Genomic DNA, 12,148 nt, shown 5'->3' with positions numbered 1-12,148 from the left:
TTATTGACTTATATAGGTGAGCTTCGAAAAAAAAAATTTTTTTAAGTTATCTTTTTTAAAAAATCTTATAAAAAAGTAAAAGTAATTTTATGTTTGGATATGTCATGCAAAAAGATTTTTTTGTTTATCAACTATGTTTGGGTATAACCATATAAAAGTACTTTTTTGTTTATTTATTACGCGAAAAATATCTTTTTATAAAAAAATATCTTTTAAAAAAAATGTAAAGAATTGTTTGGACGCCATTTTTAAAAAGATCTTTATAAAAATAAAAGTGATTTTATGTTTGGATATCTCATATAAAAAAACTTTTTTATCAATTAATTATTTTTGGGTAAAATAAGATAACAGTACTTTTTTGTTTATTTATTTTTGAGCTTGTTTGGGTAAGCTTCTAAGAAAATATCTTTTTTCGAGTTATCTTTTTTTAAAAGATTTTATTGAAAAAGTAAAAGTAATTTTATGTTTGGGTATCTCATGCAAAAAACTCTTTTTATTTATCAATTATGTTTGGGTATAATAACATAAAAGTACTTTTTGTTTATTTATTACATAAAAAATATCTTTTTTTAAGAGAAAAAAGATCTTTTAAAAAAAGATATAAATTACAGCTTCTCAAAAAAGATATTTTTTTTTATTTTTCTAGTGCTTTTAATTTTACTATTAGAATTTTGTCAAACACGCTAAAAAATAAAAAAAAATATTTTTTTAATTGAAAAAAATCTTTTTTTATCAAAATAATGGCACCCAAACAAGCACTATTATATGAAAAACATTTTTTTAAGAAAAAAAATCTTTTAAAAAAAAGATGTAAATTGTAGCTTTTCAAGAAAGATGTTTTTTTTTTTTTATTTTTCTAGTACTTTTATTTTTAATATTAGAAATTTGTCAAACACAAAAAATTTTATATAAAAATAGGCAAAAAAAATAGTTAAATAGCATTTTTTCCGGATATACTAATTGATCGTCACGTTAAAAGTGTATAATAAAATTGAAAATAAAAATATCAAATTATTGTCTAAAAATTGAGATTGATTATGCTAATATCTCCTTAAAAAAATTTTATGTAACATGAATATTAAAATTAAGACTATTGTATATTTATATTGATATATTTATTTACTTTGATTTTGATTAATTAGTTCTCTCGCTATTTCTTTAACTCAACCGTCTTTTATATCCATAATTTAAAAATTTTGACCATATAATTAAATATATGAACATGAACTCTAGAAAAATTATGATTTTTATATATAAAAATAATTATTCTAATCATGATATGATAAAATTATATAATTTTAACAAAACAAATATATGATTTTGTGGTACATGAGCCTAAATCTGAGAGTCAACTCATTTTCTTTAAATTTATTATTCTTCTTTTATTACTTCATAGAATGTATTTTTCGTTTTTCATCAAAGTTGATCCTTTTAAGGTACAATTTATAATTTTGTATAGTATATTTTATATACTCATTTTATTATATTATTCTTTTGATAATTTAATGATTGTTCTTACTCCAACTTTTCGATGTTAAAGGAAAGGAGCACCTTGTATGCAAGTTGAAGAAGAGCTTATATGGGCTGAAGCAAGCGCCAAGGCAGTGGTACACGAAGTTTGATTCCTTCATAGAAGGTCATGTGTATAGTAAGACTTCTTTTGATCATTGTGTGTATGTTAAGAAATTCTCTGATGATGATTTTTTAATTCTCTTTCTTTATGTTGATGACATTGATTGTTGGTCATGACACTAAGAAGATTAAAAGTCTTAAGAAAGACGTGAACAGATCCTTTGCTATAAAGGATTTGAGTCCTGCAAAGAAAATCCTTGGCATGAGTATCACTGACAGGAAGAATGGGAAACTGTGGTTGTCGCAGCAAAAGTACATTAAGAATGTTTTAGAGAGGTTTAGCATGAGTAATTCCAAACCTGTTAATACTCCACTTGTTAGTCATTTCAAACTGAGTTCACAGCAATGTCCTACAAGTAAGAAAGAAAAAGCAGAAATAAAGAAGATTCCATATGCATCTACAGTTAGCAGTTTGATGTATGCTATGGTTTGCACCAGGCCGGATATTACTTATGCCGTTGGAGTTATTAGGCTGGATAATTTTTTATTGAGTTGATTCATTTATTTCTAGTTTTAATACTAAATCAGATTTAACAAGATAAATACTACTGCATGTTAAGTTTAACTAAATAAAATACTTTTTAATGATAAATTCTAAAAAAATTATCTATAATTTATTATAGGGCAACAATAACATCATAATAAGAATAAATATATACAGATATATATAATTTTCAGTTTTTTCTTAAAATTCCAATGGGGCAAGTGCCCCCTCTCCTCTTAAGGTAGGTTTGTGCCTGAATGTACGCATGATGGATGCGTATGCACAACATTGGAAACTTGCTTAACACATGCGTATGCTTGAAGAATGTGCCCGCATGACTTCCTTGATCTACCAAATTTGTGCGTATGCATGATGAATGCGTACGCACGTTTCTCTCTTGTTGCTAAATTTGTGCGTACGCATGACTGACGTGGCGTAAATTAGCGAGTCAAGAATTGTTATAAGATATGCGTTGCAAGTATAGTTCTTAACCAACCAGAAATCCGCTTATCAATTTAGAAGGGTTGTCACAAAAATTAAAATTAAAATACTGGGAGTATGAATCCTTGGTCGTCTCCCAACGAGTTGTAGAAAGGTGTGCTATTTTATTAATCAGATATTTTCAAAAAGAGTTTGAGTTGAATAAACAGAAAATTAAATTGAGGAAATTAAGTAATTTAAATGAAAGCCTTGACTGGGAGTAAATTAGTTGGAAGCCATATTCTTGTTGCAGTACTCTCAAGATTAATTGATAATTGAAGGTTGTTCTGTTTAGTTATCCCTTACTAGGTAAGGGAAAGTCAAACAAGTTGGAATGCTGTTTCTATTCACAAGTCCCAATCCGCTTACTTGGAAGGACTGGCGTTAGTGACTAGATGGCAATCCAACAATAAACCCAATTACAATTTCTCTTTTGAGCATTCCAACTCAAGGGTTCCTTTCAATCAACTCCCCATCAAGTTAGGGAACTATTCGCTCATTGTGAATGTAGAACTCATAACATAGGAAAGGGAATTAAAGAAAAACATGATAAATAAAACTCAAAGGAATCAATTAAAAATAAAAGTAACTCTTGTATTAATAAATTCTAAAATAATCCAATAGTAAAATTGAGTAAATTAAAGGACATGGAAGAGTAAAGCCAAGTAAAGAAAACGAACTAGAATGACGAAGTCTTGATGAGGTAATAACTCTTCTCAATATCCCAATGCAAAGAGCAATAGAAATAAAAATCCTAAGGACTATGAATGTGTGTAGAGAAAACCTAGAGGAGGAGTAAAAACTAGATCTAAAAACTAAAACTGTGTAGAATAAATGTTATTTTGGTTTCTGCATGTTCTCTAGCTCTAGTCTGCTTTTTTGGGCCGAAAACTAGGTCAAAACAGGGCCCAAAATCGCCCCCAGCGAATTCTGCAGATTATGCAGATCGCGCACGTCACGCGATCGCGTCATTCATGCGGACGCATCATTCGGCATTTTGCTTTGCCACGCGGGCGCGTCGTCCACGCCTCCGCGTCACTTGTGCTATTCCAATCCGCGCGGTCGCGTGAGCCATGCGGCCGCGTCACTATGATTTCCTCTCTTCTGCGCGGTCGCGTGAGCCATGCGGCCGCGTCACTTCTCGCTGGTCATCTCCTTAATTTCTTGTGTTCCTTCCATTTTTTGCAAGCTTCCTTTCCAATATCCAACTCATTCATGCCCTATAAAGCCTGAAACACTTAACACACAGATCACGGCATCGAATGGAATAAAGGAGAATTAAAATACATAATTAAAAGTCTCTAGGAAGCAAGTTTTCAATCATGTAATAATTTTAGGAAGGAAATATAAATGCATGCTAATCATATGAATAAGTGGGTAAGGATCATGATAAAACCACACAATTAAACACATTATAAACCATAAAATAGTGGTTTATCAACCTCCCCACACTTAAACATTAGCATGTCCTCATGCTTAGTTGAAGAAGATAAAATAAATGAATAGGAACATGTAAAACTCATGCAATGCAATGCAACCTATATATGTAAATGCAACTATATGATTCTTGTCCACTTAATCAATAGTAAATAAGCTCTTCAAAACAATTACAAATCAAATTCCACTAATTCAATTCTCATGCAGTAAGAACAGATAAAAATGCAAGAAGATAGCTCATGAAAACAGGGAACATAGAATTTCAAGCATTGAACCCTCACTGATGATGTATGTACACTCTAGTCTCTCTAGTGTATAGGGTGATCACTCTATCCTTCTCTAATCATGCTTTCTAATTTTTGTTCTTCTCCTAACCAATCAACAACATTTAATATACCAATGCAAACATCATGAGGTCTTTTCAAGGTTGTAATGGAGCCAAGGTAAGGGTAAGGATACATATATGGCTAAGTAAGCTTATAAATTGAATCTTTAATTAACCTAAGCTTTCACCTAACCTCTATATATATCCTATATAACTTTAGAATGCATACCTAGCTACCCAGAAATTCCTTTCACATTCCATACTCATGTATCAACTTTTTATTTTAATTTTATCACACATGCATTGATCCTTGAATTCTTAACTTAGCATTGGGGTAATTTTGTCCCCTTATTTATTTATTGAATATTTTTTTTCATAAGCATAAAAATAAGCATAGCTTATCAATGCACATAGATTTTTAATTCTTATAGTTTCACATGAGTAGGTCTCCAAATTTCCATTATATTATCATGACACATTCCCTTATTATCTTTTGTTCCCACAAATTCCCATACTTAATTAGCACACACAATTCTATCTTAAGCTAACCAAAGATTCAATTTGGGATATATAATTGTTTTTCCGCTTAAGGCTAGTAATGTGGCAAAATATAGAACAAATGGGATTCAAAGGCTCAAAGTGGCTAACAAAGGTAATTGAAAGGGTAGGCTTAATTTGGATAAGTGAGCTAAACAATTAATGGCCTCAATCATATGCAAACATATAAATATAATAAACATTGGACATATAGGATGAAACAAAATATAGATTACAATCATAGAGAAGTAAACACACAAGAATAAAATAATTATGGTTAAATAATGTAACCATGTATAAAGGCTCAAATTTCACAGGTTGTGTGTTCTTTAGCTCAAAAATCATGTTCCAAATACAACTTCAAGCAAATTTAACATAGAAGTTTTGATTAAAATCAGTAGAATTTTGTTCCAAAGATAGGGTCTTAGAAGAAACTTATTGTCTTTTCAATCAAGTAGAACATGCATGCAACTAATCTATTACTATGCAATTTATCCTATTCTATAAAAGAAAAACTAACTAAATATCCTAATTTATTGGTGTTTAGGGAAGAGAAATTACCTCCGGGAGTTAGGTACTAACCGACCTCCCCACACTTAAGGCTTTGCACCGTCCTCGGTGCCATCTGTCAGGAACAGGGGTGGGCTGGTAGCAGTATCTCCATAGTCGGGACCATCATGACTCCCTGTGCTGGTAAAGGAAGTGGAGTCCGGAGTGTTTGAGTCCTTGAATTTTCCCATGATCAGCTCCTTGAGGTATGTGAATCGGCGCTTGTTACATCGCTCTCTCATCTTAGCTTTGTGTTCCTGCCGATCCAACCTTTCGAGTATCTGATGGAGCAGTTGGTCTGTGGTAGGTGCTTGTGGTACGAAAGGAGGAATGTCTGCAGCCGGTTCAATAGGCTGGCTTGTAGTGGCTGCTGAGGGTCTGATATATTTCCCATTAGGGACATATTAATCATCCCATGGAAGCATGTCTTTGGTGTTCCCAGCTCTGAAGGAGACTCTGGCTGCGGAGACGAGATCTGAGACCAAGGTGGGGAAAGGTAAGTTGTCCGTGATTTGTACGTGTCCCATGGCATTCCGGATGTGTCTTGGTAGGTTCAGAGGCTGGTCTGTAAGGATGCACCATAGTAGAACGGCCATGTCCGCAGTGAAGGAGGACTCATGAGTGCTTGGAAAGACGTAATGGGACATGATCTGTGCCCATACGCGAGCCTCCAAGGTAAGTGCTGAAGCTGAGATTCCCTTAGGGCGGGTACGATGGTATCCGTAGATCCATCGGCTGCCAGGTAGTGCGATAACTCTAAGAACGGCGTCCCAGTCAAATTTGTACATCTGGCGCTTGAGTGCGGCTTCTTGAAAGGCGTCCAAACCTTCTGAAATAGGGGGAAGACCTAGAGCTCTTTGAATGGTCTCTTCTGTAATGGGGACTTGCTTCTGACGGACAAAGACAGACTGCAGGGTTGGCAGGTGGAAGTTGGACTAGAACTCGACTACCCAAGAAAGATTGACCTGCCACGGCTGTCTCTGTAGGAAACCCCATTGTCTTTGTGCAATTTGCGGTTCAACAAAGGTAGCAATATGGTTTGGGAGGAGAAGAATGTATTCGTTGTTGTAACTCCTTTCTGCCAGGATGGGGAACATCTACTCACAGTAGCGATTGGGAAATCGCGCAGTGTCCTTTGCTGGGAAGGATTTTTCTTTATCATCAACCTTTATAATCCTCTTAAGTCTCTTTGTTGAGGGTTTAACTGCAGTTGAAGAGGGTTCTGCCACTAATGCTCTTTTTGTTCCTCTTCTTGCTGTTGATTTGGGAGTAGCTTTCTCTTTTTCTTTCTTGGTGGCCATTCTGAAAAAGGGAAGAGAAAGTAAATTAAATTCAAAGAGATAGAGCAAGGAAGAGAACGGAAAAGGATGGTTATGAATGCACATTTAAAGGTAAATGATGTTAACACATGGTCATGACTACATGTGAAAAGTCATTAATGGAAAATAGTTAGTGCATATGATGACAAGTGAATGCAAGGTGTTTATTGGCATGCTGGCAAAGGCATGAGTAGCATAGATCAAGCATCACTTGTAACAAACCATCACGTTTGTATTGACAATTATTTTTGACGAATAAAATATAAAAGGGGTTTTTTAAAAAACGGGCATTTAATAGTAGAATAGAATAACGTAGAAAAGTGCATAATGCCATATTGGCTTTTTCACAAACACATAGCATGCATGGTGAAATAATGTATGGAAAGTATTAAATTGAACATGCAAGCAACCCTTTAAAAAGTAATATACAATTGCCAAACAAATTTAGAACAATCCACAAGCATATAATGAGAAATAATGACTCAAATAAATTTCTAATACCAAGTAAAAAGGAAAAAAGAAAGAAAAAGAAAATATAAATAATAAAAGTAAAAAGAAAAGAAAAGAAGATAACATATAAAAATAAGAAGAAAAATAGAAAAGTAAGGAGAGAAGAAGAAAAGAAAAACCTCGTTAATGGGGGTGAGAGAGAAAGAGTAGAAAGTGAGAAAGAATGAAGAAGGAAAAAGGGAGGAGGAAGAAATAAGGAGGGAAAAGAGAAAATAGGATTTGGGGAGAAAAAGATAAGATAAGTGGCAAATCAAGGGAGCTGTGCGGCACAATCAACGCGGTCGCGTGGGGCACGCGGTCGCGCGATTTGCGCTTATAATAATTGATGCGGTCGCGTTGGTCACGCAGTCGCGTGACCCGTTTTATGCTACTGGCGCGAGGGCAGCCTCGCACTTGCACAACTCTCTGTTCAAAATCATTAATTTCCAAATATTGGGTGACGCAACGCGTGGGGCATGCGATCACGCGAGTGGTCATGAGAAGGATATGACACGGTCGCGTTGGTCACACGGCCGCGTGGGAAGAATTTGTGCATTAGCACCAATCCAGCACTACTCTAGCACAACTTTCGGTCGTGCACCCTTTTTACGTCGAATTCCAGGGCACGCGGCCGCGTGGGTGACGCGGTCGCGTGGGAGGCCAATGTTCCCACTTGACGCGGACACGTCGGCGACGCGGTCGCGTGGGACAATTTGTGCCATTGGCACGCCTCCAGCCACGCTCCTGCGTGACTCTCTGTTCGTTTACTATTTTCTCCCATCTCCTTGCGACGCGGACGCGCCAATGATGCGGTCGCGTCACGTAAATTTTTTTTTTAATAAAAGTAAAAGTATGTAAATGCAGATGCATGAAATGTACTAATAAAGAGAAGAGTTATTAAATAGAAAAACTAAAAATAAAGAAAAGAACGATCATACCATGGTGGGTTGTCTCCCACCTAGCACTTTGCTTTAACGTCCGTAAGTTGGACGTTCCATTAGCTCAATCTTCGGCTATGTGAGGATCTTCCAAGAGGAAGATCTCGAGCTCCTTGTTTTTCTGCATCCTCTCTCCATGGTACAGCTTTAAACGATGTCTATTAACTTTGATAAGTTCAGAGCTTGAAGGATGGCTTAGGTGATAAACTCCGTACGGTTCAGCCTTCTCTACTCTGTATGGACCTTCCCATCTTGATCTCAACTTGCCTGACATGAGCCTCAGTCGAGATTTGTAAAGGAGGACTAAGTTCTCAGGTTGGAACTCTTTTCTCTTAATATGCTGATCATGTACAGCCTTCATCTTCTCCTTGTATAGTCTTGAGTTCTCATAAGCTTCTAGGCAAAGGCTTTCCAATTTTTGCAGTTGCAATTTCCTTTCAGCTCCAGCTTTCTCAATTCCCATGTTGCACTCCTTTACTGCCCAAAAGGCTTTGTGCTCTACTTCAACAGGGAGATGACAAGCTTTTCCATAGACTAAGCGGAAAGGACTCATCCCAATGGGTGTCTTGTATGCTGTTCTGTATGCCCAGAGTGCATCTTGTAACCTGGTGTTCCAGTCTCTTCTATGAGGTTTGACTATCTTCTGCAAGATACGCTTGATCTCTCTGTTTGACACCTCGGCTTGCCCATTAGTCTGAGGATGGTAGGCTGTTGCAACCTTATGAATTATTCCATGCTTCTTCATTAATCCTGTTAGTCTCCTGTTACAAAAATGGGTGCCTTGATCGCTCATGATTGCTCGTGGTGATCCAAAGCGACAAATAATGTGGTTTCTCACAAAGGAAACAACAGTGTTAGCATCATCAGTGCGGGTAGGAATTGCTTCCACCCATTTGGAAACGTAATCCACAGCTAACAATATATAAAAATAACCATTAGAATTTGGAAATGGACCCATGAAATCAATGCCCCAGACGTCAAAAATTTCACAGAAAAGCATAATTTGTTGAGGCATCTCATCCCTCCTGTATATATTACCAAATTTTTGGCATGGGAAACAAGATCTACAAAATTCAGCAGCGTCTCTAAAAAGTGTAGGCCACCAGAATCCACAGTCTAAGATTTTTCTAGCTGTTCTTTGAGGGCCAAAATGTCCTCCACTCTCAGATGAGTGACAGGCCTCTAAGATGGACTGGAATTCTGATTGAGGCACACATCGTCTAATTACCTGGTCAACGCCACATCTCCATAAATATGGGTCATCCCATATATAATATTTAGACTCGCTTTTTAGCTTGTCTCTTTGATGCTTAGAAAAGTTTGGAGGAAAGGTGCGGCTAACTAGATAATTAGCTACAGGTGCATACCAAGGGATTACCTCAGATACTGCTTGCAGGTTATCAAATGGGAAATTATCAGCTATAGGAGTGGGGTCATCTGTAATGTGCTCGAGGCGACTCAAATGGTCTGCCACTAAATTCTGGTTACCACTCCTATCCTTAATTTCTAAATCAAATTCTTGTAATAGCAGTATCCAATGTATAAGCCTTGGTTTGGACTCCTTTTTAGCTAATAGATACTTTAGAGCTGCGTGGTCTGAGTACACTACTACCTTCGTACCAAGTAAATAGGCTCGGAATTTATCTAGAGCAAAAACAATAGCAAGAAGCTCTTTCTCAGTAGTCGTGTAATTGGACTGTGTGGCATCTAGAGTTTTAGACGCATAAGCAATAACAAAAGGATCCTTACCTTCACGCTGAGCCAATGCTGCTCCTACTGCATGGTTGGAAGCGTCGCACATTATTTCGAATGGCTGGCTCCAGTCCGGTCCTCTCACAATTGGAGCTTAAGTTAGGGCGGTCTTCAGCTTATCAAACGCTTGTTTGCAATCTTCACTGAACTCGAACTCAATATCCTTCTGCAGTAGTCTGGATAAGGGAACCATGCTCATTCTTCACTGTAGTGCCTCCAGACTTCTTTGGCACCACTTGTACTGGGCTTACCCATTCACTATCTGAGATGGGATAGATGATATCTGCCTCCAGTAGTCTGGTCATTTCCTTCTTGACAACCTCTAAGATAGTGGGGTTCAGTCTTCTCTGGGGTTGACGAACGGGCCTTGCTCCCTCTTCTAAAAATATTCTGTGCTGACATACTTGAAGGTTGATGCCTACTATATCCGCCAAACTCCACCCAATTGCCTTCTTGTGCCTCCTCAGCACACTAAGTAACTGCTCTTCTTGTTGAGAAGTGAGTTCCCTTGCAATGATAACTGGACACTTTTGCTTGTCCTCAAGGTAAGCATATTTGAGGTGTGGAGGAAGGGGTTTCAACTCCAACTTCTGCTCATGGTCAGGCTCTGGATTGTCTGAAGCTGGTGAAAATGGCGAAGTGCCATCATTGTCGTTCAAGAGTGTCCCCACACTCGGACCTTGTCCAGTGTGCTTCTCTTCTAACTCCTCCTGGTGAACTTTAGCTACGGTTTCGTCAATGATGTCACACTGGAAGATAGAATGATCTTCTGGAGGGTGCTTCATAACTCCATTCAGATTGAAACTTACTAATCAGCCATCTATTTCAAAAGAGTATGTTCCTGAAAAAGCATCCAATTTGAACTTTGATGTCTTCAGGAAAGGTCTTCCAAGTAGGATTGATGACGGCTTCTCTGAGTCATTTTGGGGCATCTCCAGAATATAAAAATCAGTGGGGAATGTGAGCCCCTTAATGCCCACTAATACATCTTCAGCAACTCCAACCACTATAATAATGCTTTTATCTGCTAACACAAAACGAGCTGCCGACCTTTTTAAGGGAGGAAGCCTCAAAATATCATATATAGACAAAGGCATTATACTCACACATGCTCCTAAATCACACATGCAGTCAGAAATTATCACACCACCAATAGTACAATTAACCATACAAGGACCTGGGTCACTACACTTCTTAGGTAAACCACCCATTAAAGCAGATATGGAACTACCTAAAGGTATAGTTTCTAATTCCTTAATTTTGTCTTTATGTATACATAAATCTTTTAGAAACTTTGCATATTTAGGTACCTGTTGAATAACATCAAAAAAAGGAACAGTTACCTCAACCTTTTTGAATATCTCTACCATTTTGGGATCAGGTTCCAGCTGCTTCCAGGGCTTCCTTGCAAGTTGTGAAAATGGAATAGGAGTGGTGTCTTCTGCAGTGTCTGTGCCTTTTGATGCTTCCTCCTATGGCTGAACTTCTTCTTTTTCAGCTATGTCCTGTATGTCTTCTTCCTCTTCAACATCTTCTATTTCCACTACCTCTTCAGCTGAGGTGTGTTCTGGTGGGCTTGGCTCCTCCTGGTTCCTCTCCTGCAGTATGGTTCCGGACTTTAGGGTGATGGCATTAATGCCACCCTTTGGATTGGGTAATGGTTGAGAGGGAATTCTACTGGAGCTCAAAGGCTGGTTATTGGAGTTATTTATTGATCCAATCTGTGAGACAAGAGCTTGCAAAGTAGCGTTCAGACCATTTAGAGTGGTATTAATGTTATTTTCCATGGTCTGTTGTCTCCGATCAATAGATTGTAGTAAATCATCATTAGAAGATGAGGAAGGATAAGTAATTTGAGAGGTCTACTGTTGGGTATTCTGTGGTCCTTGGGATTGTCTCAGGTGAGGTGCTCTGTAAGGCTGGTTCGGGTTCTGCTGCCTGTTGTTGTTATTATTCCACCTCTGATTTCCCTGATTGTCTCTGCCTCCTCTGTTATTGTTGTTGTCCCTCCAATTATGGTTAGAATTGTCCTACCATCCATGGTTGTAATTGCCACCTTGATTGTACCCTTGGTTGCGGCGGTCATAGAAGTTATGAGTGGCTACCACGGTGTTGTCTTCCTGCTGGAGCTGCGGACATTCATCAGTATAGTAGCTATAATCAGCACAGATTCCGCAAACTCTCTACGGGACTAACTGTTGGTTTT

Source organism: Arachis ipaensis, chromosome B09, assembly GCF_000816755.2.
Source record: "Arachis ipaensis cultivar K30076 chromosome B09, Araip1.1, whole genome shotgun sequence".
Classification (NCBI taxonomy): Eukaryota; Viridiplantae; Streptophyta; class Magnoliopsida; order Fabales; family Fabaceae; genus Arachis; species Arachis ipaensis.
The sequence above is the reverse complement of the archived record's forward strand: the minus strand, read 5'-3'. Positions refer to the sequence as shown.